The following is a 12,555-nucleotide window of genomic DNA, read 5'->3' as shown; positions in this document are numbered from 1 at the left end:
TATTGCTTCCTTCCCTTCTTTCTTTAGAAAATAAGTACGTATGAAGGTTAGCCGGTTCCACTTGCTCAAATTTCACTTGCAGCTTTGACTACTACCTTCACCACATCCGATTTGTTTTTTGCATGTTTAGTTGCCCACACTACTTCCACTATGAATGCTAAAAATTCAAATTTGTCCACAATCACTGAATCATCAGAACCTCTTGGAGTCTGCCTCCCCTGTCCTTCTCTCCCATCTCTTACCACTCCCCTTTCCGTATCTGCAACCCTTTTCACTGCTTCAGCATAAGATACCTCCTTGTTACTTTCTTTATATTGCTGCACCTTCATCGCCCGTTCATATTGACCACATAGCCGGCTTCCAGCTATATGTCCCCCTCCACAGCTTCCGCATTTCACTACGGTTTCCTTACATTCTGCAAATAGATGCTCACCTCCACATTTTCCACATCTTAGCGCTCCCCTACACGCTGCTGCTATGTGCCCATATCTCTGACATTTGTAACACCTCAGAGGAGGTCTCCTGTATGGTTGTACTTTATACACCACATATCCTAGTGTTACTCTCTCAGGCAGAACCTCCTCTTGAAATGTTAACAAAACTGTCATAGACTCTTGTCTATTTCCGTCTATTGTTATTTTGAATCTTACAGCTTCACTAACTTTGGCCCCTTGGACGTCTCTGACTAAGTCTTCCATTGCTAGTTTTAGATAGACTCCATAGGTCACTCCTTTCATGCCAGGTTTGTGCCCCGGGACAATCCACTCCTTTTTTCCCAATCGCCTTTAGTTCCATTGCTTTGGCCAACTGAGCTGCCGATTTACAGAACACCAGCAATTTGCCGTCTACAAGAATTTTAGCGTGGAGGATTTCACCCATCCCTGCCTTCAACGTCTTGGTCAACTCAATGGGGTTAAATGAATTGAAACCTGCTTGTCCCTCCCTAACTTTAAATATGACTTTATACTCCTCACTCTGACTCATCTCACTTCTTGCTTTTTTTGTTTCCTCACTCCGGTATTCTCTTCCCTCTCTCTCCTGAGATAAATTGTTCCTATCCTTTCTTTTCCTATCTTTCTTCTTAGTATTTCCCCAATCCCCTCCACCTTCATCGTCAGATTGCATTGTTGCCAACAGTTAACTTTTTAATCAGTCCAACCGAACGAGATGTCTACTTTTCCCTTCCAAACAGAGGCCCTCCGGTAAACACCGCAAAAAGGAAGAGATCTGCGCTACCGCCCCCGCCTTTAAACTTGTCTTTTCCCGGCTTATAATTGTGATTAAGCTAGCCGTTGATTTGCTCGTCCGCCATTAACCAAACAACTGGGAACTACCATCCAGCTTGAAATCCCGTCAGGCCAGACGCTACAGCAAGTAGCTCCAACCAACTTGATTCAAAAGCCATAGAGATTCACAGTTAAAGTTCCCGAATGTAATTTGGTTTGTTAATATTACCCTAATATTACCCTGTCCGAAACCAACCTCACTTTCTCGGCGCCATATTGTCCTTACGGTCAAAGGTCCAAGGAGTTAAATGCTTATAGAAAATGATAATTAGCTATTTATCAGTGAAACATAGAACAAGTGAGAGCAGGGAAGGGGGGCCGCTGGCATTGAGTCGGCATCTTGTGACCTTCGCCAAAACACCCCCGCTTCCGAGTTTTAAAAAAAGGTGTAAAGATTGGAATAACCAAGAGACGTTTAGCGCGCTCTACTTTGTCCTGTGTACTACTCTTCTAGACAAAGATATTGTTTCAATGAAATCCTTATTATTCGCCAGCCCTGGACTTTGACTCTTTGCCTGAGAACCGACCTGTCATTAACTGTATGGATGAGGTCCATTCTTGACATATTCTCTCTCCTCTGCCTATACCTGTGTGTATGTACAATGTGGGAATGTGGGTGCATGGCATGAGATGGTTCAAACGCACAAACCTGAGTAGTTGATCGATATTAGAAACCGATTAATAGTATGAGTAGAATGTGGAGAGATACAAGTTGGCTTTTCAGTCACGCAGAAAATGATGCCTACACCCCTCTATACCCCTCAGTGGCTCATCACTGCTTTGTAAAAACAATTATATGCTCAAACATATATTATATGTTGCCATGTTCAAACTGCCATGTTCAAACAATTATTAGTGGTAGACATGCTGTTTGAATCCTTTTGAATGCACCAGTACTTGGAAGATTTGATAGTCAATTTTGACCATTTAAATTTTATTTTATACATTTATTATTGGCGTACCTATGACCACAAAGGAACTACTTAGAGTCCAGGCCTGAATTTTTTTTCTGGAATGACTTTTGGGACATGATGTTTCCATATGAGAAATGCATGTGCTTCTGTATGTTACATAATTAAATCTGTATCTATTTACCTGTATTTGCTTTAGTTATCTGTAGCCCTGTAATTGTACAAAGCTGACCTACTACACTTGTTGGCTACTATTCTAACTATTATTGCAGTATTATTAAATTAAAAGGCTTAGAATTTTCTATGAATTTATTTGCATTATTCCGTATCTCTGACTCATTCTACTTGGTTGCTTTGACCATGTTTTGTAGGAAAAATACTTTTTTCGGTGATGCCGGTGGAGGGGGAGGTGAAGTTATCCATATCCTACAGGAACAACACCCTCTTCATCATAGTGATGCACATTAAAGATCTGGTGAGGACAAATGAAATGATCCAAAACCTATAAACCCCAGCTATCTTCTCCTGGCAGGCAGGCAACATCAATAGAGCACAGAAAAGTATGTGATGCTCCCACCGCTGTCTCCCCGTGTGTGATCTATGAGAAGCCTCATTCTGGCTAACATTTAGTCATTTACCAACATGCCCACAGGTATCCAATGACGGAGCGGACCCAAATCCGTATGTCAAGACTTATTTGCTCCCCGACCCACACAAAACCTCCAAGCGTAAAACGAAGATCTCCAGAAAGACACGGAACCCCACCTTCAATGAAATGGTGAGCCTTTTCTTACTGGTGCCATCTTTCCCTCTCTGTTACCAGCACATTAACTGGGCCTCTGCTGTCAGACCACTGCTGCTTTATACATTTATGCAACTCCATTATTCTCAGTGTGGTTTATGCGATCTATCCCTGTGGCTAACCCTGATTTCTTGGGTCTAAATTGTTTGCTGATTTAAGGTAAGGGTAAGTGCTATGGGATTGTGGCAGTCCAGAAACAGGGTATCTTTGACAGAGGAGTGAGTGCACACTGTGCTGTCTATGAATGACAATGCATTTAATAAGCTAATTGTATAAGCTAAGATTAAACTGCATAACCAGTCCCGCCTGCTTAACCCAGGTCAACTGCCCCGCATAAACTGGTAACTCCCAGACCTGGGTCAAATACGCGATTGTTTGGGATTCAAGTACTTTTCTGTGCTTGATTGATTTTGCCAGGTTCAACTGAGTCAAACAAGAGGACCAGAATGTGGGGTCTGCAGAGTTTTTCATAGTACGTTGTCTGGTGTATTGGAAGCTGCATAATGCGGTGTTTGAGACGGGGTTGGTCAGCTAAACGCCCCTCTCCTGTCCTTCCCCAGCTGGTCTACAGTGGCTACAGCAAGGAGACCCTGCGTCAGCGTGAGCTGCAGCTGAGCGTGCTCAGTGCCGAGTCGCTGCGGGAGAACTGCTACCTGGGCGGGGTGACGCTGGGCCTGCAGGACTTCGACCTGAGCAAGGAGACCACCGGCTGGCACAAGCTCACCGCCGTGCCCTACTTCTGAAGTCTCAGTCCAACCCAGCACACCTCTCATTACACCCCAACACTAATCATGCCCCTGTCCCCTTATGCACACTATATTTTTGTTCCCAGAATATATAGGAAAGCTGTATTAATATTTTGTACATTTGACGTTGGAGGACCAAAACCAGCTCATTTTTTGAGGAGTGTGTATATATTAATATATATGCATATATACATACCATGTATTTGTAAAACGGCTCATTTTCACTTTTCACTTTTTTTTTCTTTTTCTACGTAGCACATTTTTCAGTAGGAAACGCTGATTTTTCCCTGTGAGTTTGTGATGTGTGAACTTGTAGGAAGGCTGTAGTGCTGTAAATGAGGTGTGCCCCAGAATACGTGCCAAAATGCAAAAGACCAGACAAAACGCCGACTGCAAACCACTTCCCTCGGGGGGACAAAGCGTGCGACTGAACCTGAGATATTCTCTCTCTTCACCCGGCCTGCATGCAGTATATATTATCCACCATGTTAATCACAGTTACAACCTTCATTCAGGCCAAAGTCTTCCAACATTCAGCACCACTGCAGTTGCCACACTTCCTCAAGATGTCAATCAGGCTGATTATGGAAGCATGCACACTTCAGGGTTGGTCCCAATTCCGTTTCTGTTCATTCCGTTCAGGCAATGAATTTAAAACCAGTTCTGGAATCGATAATTGGCCCTAATGTTCTATAATAATGTTCAAGGAATTTCTTGAATTTCAATTCATTTCTTGAACTGACCAAATTGCAAAGCAGCCCTCACTAGGTTCATGAGTTTTAATGATATAAACTTGGCTTGTATGTAGGAAATAACTCCTTATGACCATTGCGTTTAGACTAAAGGGAATGACAATGTTTGGGGACTTGGAGTGGCTTCTGCTGCAGCCCTGCTGTGTAACTAAAGTTGAAAGAGGAAATATGCTTTTACTGGAAGTGTCTTTTTAGTGGATTTCAAAAGTGGAAGCTTATAAAATCAACATCATGCTATAAAAGAGTGATTTCATTATTTTAATAACTGTAAAAAACATGAAAATATGGCCAGTTATTTATTTTTAATTGGTTATCTTTAACCTGGGTAGATCAGTATGTACTGTAAGCCTTTTTCCTACATGAAACATTTTTGAAACTAGGTTTCTAATAAATTGAATTTCTTATTTCTGTAATGAAGTTCAATATAAAAAATATGTTATTCATCCACTTAACTCACCAGATGCATATTTGCAATATGCTTTGGTAAAGAATATTTTCTTAAAACCAAATAAATGTTACCTCTAATTTTCTGTCTACCCTGAGTATTGCCTTTTGTAACTCTTTCCTGCCTGTTTTCTTTGCCACCTCATTTTTGTTTAATTTCAGGGAAATCCCGTTATAACTTAAAATGTGTATAATGTTTGATTTAGTGTTCAGAAGCAGTTTCATTCGCATAGGTGGAAAATGACCAATCATCATTTTTATAAATACTAGAAATGGCAAAGACACGCGTGGAAAAATAGCACAAAGTCGGCAGCTAATAATGGGTGTGTGAGCAACCATGGTAGGAGAGGCTCCATCCTGGATCGTTTACTAGCTAGCAGTAGCAAATTACTATTTAGCCTCATATATTCAATTCAAAAACACACGGAAGCGGTGTAAATGTAGCGCGGATGTGTTAGCGCATCAGAAAATGCTTTAAATACGTTAATGTGTGACGTGTTATTTATTTCTTTTTACTATGAATTTAATTTGAACTCATTAAATTGACAGAAGAACAGTGAAACAAAGCAAAAAAACTCTATCATTTAGCCCTCTTATTATGTTTGGGGTCAATTTGACCCCATTTAGTGTTTGACGTCTCTTAAAAATCAGTTAGCCTTGTTTCATATTGATACTGTATAATTTTTCTAATTTTCTAACATTCAAGTAAACATACTGCTATGCTAAGTTCTGTACCAACTTTGCATACACGTGTTGTGTGGAGTTCGTTAACCTCTGACTCTCTATATATTCTTTGCGGATGATTCTGGTGGCACTTTCCCATACAGGTGCCAAACTTTCACTTACTATACCATAGGCTCTAAAATTAGACGTTTCTCTGATTTTTCGTATGTATCGATAAAAGGCTAGTCATTTTGGAAACAATACTATGGCGACAACCAAAGTGTCAAAATATTTCTATTACAATAATTGTGTTTATTTAAACTGTTGGGCTCAATTAGACCCCATAAAAGCGGTCATAAAATCTTAACGTCATAGGCGGGTTAAATTAACTAAATAAAAGTACAAGCTGCAATGGGTTGAATATGGGTTAAAGGGGAATGCCACCCTGAAATTATAACTACATTTGCAGATCCTCGCATTTGTTCGTGTCTCATAAAACGAATTTGAATAGAAAAGTGTATAGATTAGTGCTTCATTGCCTGGTCCCCTAAAAAGTATGTCACTGAATCATTTACATACAGAACTGACAAAATGAACATTTCTAAATATTTTCTGTGGAACACCCAAGAAACACCATATTCGATATCTTCAGCATCTATTGATTGAGATTGGGTGTGTGAAGGGGCTCCATCATAGCACAGAAAAACTTGATCTGAACTGGATTTTCTGTGGAGAATGTCTATTCAAAATGTAATTTTGTCTAGGATGAGGCTTAATCTGTGTCTGAAAAACTGTCCCATGAAGTATACCTTTAAAATTAGTCTGAGGTTAAATTACAGATTCACAGAATATAGGGTATTTGTATAAATGTTGGATTCACAACTGAGATATTGTAACACTTTTTTCTACAGTCAATTAACACACCGATTAATGTCATTAATGCCTCTCTTTCACCCATTCACACACACACACACACACACACACACACACATACACACACACACACAATAAACTGCACATACACAGGCCCTCCAGGAGTGGAATTGTCCACCACTGCTTTAACATTTACACAGGATAATGAATTATGAATTGCTTGCATTCTTTTATTTTATTCTGTGCTATTTTAAAAGCCATTTAGCATTTGAAATCATTCATGATGGACATTAAAAGAGAAAACTATTGCATTATCACACCAAGTATCATAGCACACCAAGTATCATAGCACACCACAAATACTGTATATTGCTTTAAAAAACTGCATTTCCATCAGGTTCATTTTTTTTCTGAAAGACAGTGCTGATTCATATCTTTATTTTTATCAAATAGGGCACCTTTAACGCTGTTATCTATTTCATAATAGCAGTAAACCTGGACCGGGATTTTTTTCAGATGATGGACATTAAAAGAGAAAACTATTGCATTATCACACCAATCACATTATCACAGCACAACAGAAATACAGTATATTGCTTTAAAAGAAGTGATCATATAAATCACTGAACTATATTTAGGTTCAGTTTTTTTTTTGTGAAAGGCAGTGCTGATTCATATCTTTATTTTCATCAAATTTGGTAACTGTGTTACGTGTTTCATTATAGCAGTAAACCTGGACCGGGATTTTTTTCAGATTCTCATAAATTACTTTTTTTTCATTATTGTCCATGTCATAATGAAACAATGAACTGAAAACTAATACAATGGGTCTGTTTTGGTTTATGTCTCTTAAGTTCGTGAGCAGTTTAGTGATATTAGCCGTGTTGTTATTGTTCAGGCACTTGGAGAAACAAGGGCTGAAATAAGTAAAGACAATCAGGCATCCAGGCGCAATTGTTTGTCCTAGTTCTGTGAGGACTCTGTATTCTGAATGGTCTGTATACCTAATTTTACCACTTTGATAGTGGTGGACAGGGAGTGCTGCAACAACACCATAGTTGTTGTACACCTTTTCTTTTGCTATAGTGTCCCTGAGGCCTTTGAAGTCTGCAGGGATGTTGTCTCCCAGCTTTCCTTGATTACAGTCATTTGGTGAGAGATGAAGAGCAAAACTGTACTGTTGGCCTCTAGTGAAAGAAAGAAAATATATATTATTATTTATATATAGGCTTCTGTCTTTGAATCAGTCTGTTGAAACATAATTTAATGTTAAAGAGATTTGCACTTACGTAGCCATTTTTTCAGTCTTTCCCCGGTTTATCATTTTTATTTGTTGTTTCAATTGCGATTGGTTAAACCTGAAGAGACATTATGTGTCCTGTGAACATGAAGGTTTATAATAGATCTAACCTCTGAAGACAGATTTTTTATCATGATATGCACAAATTATATATTCTAACTACAAGTATTGGATAAAGATTTAACTCATTTGGAACTATATCACAGTTTTTCCAATGGATAATAAAGCCCAGTAATGGAAATTGAATATTTTAAATTCCTAAATGTTTTACATTCTTACATTCATAAATTTCTTACATTGATTTCCACCAGTTGCACACAAAACAGGCAGAGGTAAACACTGGCACATGAGTCAAAATTGAACTTTTTAATGCACTTAAATTAAACTGTTGATTATTTTAATGAATTCATCATTTTAGAAAAAAAATATGTTCAAATGCATACAAAGATTTTAAACAATTGGGGAAGAGCTGAACTCATATCTGTGGAATAGGCAAAGTACCACAACACACCCTCACCTCTTCAACATTTCTTTCATAATAGGCTGAAGTGTCTCTTCGGATAAACAGTCCCCTCTGTCGGAGAGGAGAGTAAGACAGAGAAGCAGACAAGCAATCTTCTCCATCCCAACACCAACCTGCACACACACAGTGCAATGGATTAGACATCAGGAGGCTCATCCATACTGTATCAGTAGAGAAAGCTATTATCAGTACTCACCATGCTTGCCTTTCAGGAGGTACGCTGATTCTTCGTGTTTCAGGGACTGAACATGCCTGTCTTGTGCCTGACTTAATATAGCAGTGTTACTGAGAGGACACACCCCTGAAAGACTGGGACAAACCATACCATGCAAAACCAATCTGAAGCAGTGGTAGATAAATTACACTAAAGGATGCTTATTTTATCAAAGATAATGTAACTTTCCACGCAATGTCATATTCTGTAATCTGATAGTATGTAAGGATGTCAGGATGGCGTTGGTCAATATTGCAATGGTTGGTTTGTCAGTTTGGTAAGGCATGCATAGTACCTTTTTGTTTGCATTTTATATTCAACACATATGAAAGTGTAATAAAAGTCTTATTCTTGTTCACCAGGCAGCTGAATGTTATCCTGTGCTCCTTCTCATTTTCGTTCAAAGCCTCAAGGTGTAGAACATATGGCAGAATAATAATCTGGACAAGGAGGCCCTTTACTAGGTGACAACATGGATGAAATGAGGGGAGATGGGAGAACTGAAAAACAATGCAATATGTTAAAAAATGTGGTACAGTAGTAAAGGAAATGAGTATTTGTGAGGCATATACCATATTTCTAATGACATGCATATAGTTCATGTTAACCGAGGGGCCGAGAATAAGAGACTTAAAAAAAAGCTTTCATAAGTAAAACAGATATATCTGTTCAGTTAAAACATATGTTTTAACTGGCCTGTAGCGTAGTGGTTAAGGTATATGACTGGGACCCGCAAGGCCAGTGGTTCAATCCCCAGTGTAGCCACTATAAGATCTGCACAGCCATTGGGCCCTTGAGCAAGGCCCTTAACCCTGCATTGCTCCAGGGGAGGATTGTCTCCTGCTTAGTCTAATCAACTGTATGTTGCTTTGGATAAGAGCATCTGCCAAATGCCATTAATGTAATGTAATATGTATCTTTTGAGTTAATCAACATGTAATCAAAATGTGTTACCAACAGAGAAATCTGTGTGATTTAAATGTTTTATTAATTTTCATTTATTACTTTTCATTTAAGACTGATGTATTTTGACTGTGCACGAGTAGGATGCATGCTTGGGTCGAACAGGGTAACATGACCTTTCGAAATAGTGAGCTAAGGCAGACAAAAAGGGGAAGTTGGTGGAGGGTGTGAAGAAAGACATCTTAAAGTAGATACAGATATAAACTTCTGCCTTTTATGAATCGGTATTTAAGACTTAATCAACATGAGCTTGTTTGTCTACTGAATTTATGCATTTTTATACAAAATCTTAATGTTCTGATGGGCCATATTTCACAAGATTATTTTGGAAAAAGACTACGTGAACTTGAGCCAACAACAGATCGGAGGCCTGTGTGTGTTAAAGAAGGAAACAGCCTTCATACTAACATTTATGTTCAAATGTAACATGTATGCCAAGAATAACAATGTATTAACCACAATAGTTTGCATTATGGATTATTGTACTAATGAATGATAAAATGTATCAGCTAACATTAACAAGAGTTTGATTTGATTTGAATCTTTATTTTGAACATGTAAAATAGTAACAAAACAGAAACAGTAGTTAAAAACAGATGAACGATAAAATATTAAAAAGACATCATGAATTCCCTCCACCCTTAAAACCTATTTACATGTGCGAAAAGGGATAGTAAGAAGTGTTAGGGAAGAGCCACGTTAGCGATCCCATCCTCGTCCCCAAACTTAGGGAAAAATGCCCTTTTTAACATTTCAGAGGTGAGCATCGTTTCTACCCCATTAATCCCTAAACACATCAAACTATAATAGATATACAAAATAATACATTTCCAAAAGAAACATTAATTAACAAAAATTATAAATATACTTACATACATTCATACAACATGTCTATATGTTTACCCATATCTACATTCTAATCAATAAGAACTCCCGGAGATTGTTAACGCCAATCTTCCTCCCTGTACCTCCTGAAAATAATGTATTTGTACAACTTTTTGAAATAACTGGCCATATTTTCTTTTGTTCCCAGAATATATAGGAAAGCTGTATTAATATTTCGTACATTTGACGTTGGAGGAGCAAAACCAGCTCACTTTTTGAGGAGTGTGTATATATTAATATATATGCATATATACATACCATGTATTTGTAAAATGGCTCATTTTCACTTTTTTTTTCTTTTTCTACGTAGCACATTTTTCAGTAGGAAACGCTGATTTTTCCCTGTGAGTTTGTGATGTGTGAACTTGTAGGAAGGCTGTAGTGCTGTAAATGAGACGTGCCCCAGAATACGTGCCAAAATGCAAAAGACAAGACAAAACGGCGACTGCAAACCACTTCCCTCAGGGGGACAAAGCGTGCGACTGAACCTCAGATATTCTCTCTCTTCACCCGGCCTGCATGCAGTATATATTATCAACCATGTTAATCACAGTTAAAACCTTCATTCAGGCCAAAGTCTTCCAACATTCAGCACCACTGCAGTTGCCACACATCCTCAAGATGTCAATCAGGCTGATTATGGAAGCATGCACACTTCAGGGTTGGTCCCAATTCCGTTTCTGTTCAGTCCATTCAGGAAATGAATTTAAAACCAATTCTGGAATTGATAATGGGCCATAATGTTCTATAATATCGTCTTTTTAGAGGATTTTAAAAGTGGAAGCTTATAAAATCAATATCATGCTATAAAAGAATGATTCCATTCTTTTAATAACTGTAAAAAACATGCTGAATTTCTGAAAATATGGCCAGTTATTTATTTTGAATTGGTTATCTTTAACCTGGGTAGATCAGTATGTACTGTAAGCCTTTTTCCTACATGAAACATTTTTGAAACTAGGTTTCTAATAAAATTGAATTTCTTATTTCTGTAACGAAGTTCAATATAAAAACTATGTTATTCATCCACTTAACTCACCAGATGCATATTTGCAATATGCTTTGGTAAAGAATATTTTCTTAAAACCAAATAAATGTTACCTCTAATTTTCTGTCTACCCTGAGTATTGCCTTTTGTAAATCTTTCCTGCCTGTTTTCTTTGCCACCTCATGTATATGTTTAATTAGTTTATAGCTTAAAATGTGTATAATGATTTAGTGTTCAGAAGCGGTTTCATTCGCATAGGTGGAAAATGACCCATCATCATTTTTATAAATACTAGAAATGGCAAAGACACGCGTGTAAAAATGGCACAAAGTCGGCAGCTAATAATGGGTGTGTGAGCAACCATGGTAGCAGAGGCTCCATGTAATGTTTCTGTATTTGTTCTGTATGTTTTCATGTTTATTATTCATTTTTCATAGTTACCTGGTTTATGTTTTCCATTACAGTTCTCTATTGTCCTCCCCTGTTATGTCTGCGTCTGAATGTTTACCAGTCTAGTCACTCCCCTGTCTGCGTGTCCCACTATTCGGGTGGTTACGGTAGTTTTTCGGGTTTTCAACATTTCTTCCAAAACTCGCGATTCATACTTCCTGCTTTTTCTTGGGAGTTAAATGTTGTAAAGCACGATTCTTACTAACTACTACTAATCTAGGTTTTGTACAGTACTAATCCGATTAATACACTTACTGTCTGTCTAACTAACTAACTAACAATCACTTTTATAGGGTAGTTTAGAAATATTCACGTAACTAACTCACTAACGCAGTGAGTAGTATTTCTGCACTGTTCTGTAACTCCGCCGATTTTGTGTAAGCCTTATTATTGAGATTCTTGATAGACACCCCTTTGCCTTGACTTCCGTACCTGCCTTGCCCTCTTTTTTTGTTTGCACTTCAGATTTTCTGGTTTTTCGACGTTTTCGCTTTGTGTTTTTGATTACGAGTTTTTTTGCCCTTCTGTACCTTCGCCCTGTGATTTTCTGGATTTTTCACCTCTTGCTTGTTTTTCGACCATTCTTTTGCTTTTCGGTTTTGGCTGTGTACTGGATCTCTTGGCTTTTGACTACTGAACATTAAAACTACGATTTTGGATTATCCTGTGGTCTGCTTCTGGGTTCTCTGCACCGTACATAACACTCCATCCTGGATTGTTTACTAGCTAGCAGTAGCAAATTACTATTTAGCACC

General features: G+C 38.2%; 1 long non-coding RNA gene across 2 annotated transcripts; it reads right to left on the bottom strand.

Moving 5' to 3' along the window:
• Window positions 1-6,686: 6,686 nt before the first annotated feature.
• LOC133131476 (uncharacterized) lies at window positions 6,687-8,538 on the bottom strand. 2 transcript variants are annotated; one of them, XR_009709028.1, is made up of 4 exons: window positions 8,497-8,538; window positions 8,295-8,413; window positions 7,767-7,855; window positions 6,687-7,664 (listed from the first exon to the last, which is right to left on the bottom strand). It is a non-coding gene; the product is annotated as an uncharacterized LOC133131476 (long non-coding RNA). The 2 variants fall into 2 exon arrangements; XR_009709027.1 differs by having other exon boundaries at window positions 7,767-7,835.
• Window positions 8,539-12,555: the final 4,017 nt, after the last annotated feature.

This window comes from Conger conger, chromosome 6, assembly GCF_963514075.1.
Source record: "Conger conger chromosome 6, fConCon1.1, whole genome shotgun sequence".
In the NCBI taxonomy this organism is placed as follows: domain Eukaryota; kingdom Metazoa; phylum Chordata; class Actinopteri; order Anguilliformes; family Congridae; genus Conger; species Conger conger.
This window is presented reverse-complemented; position numbering and strand designations above follow the sequence as displayed.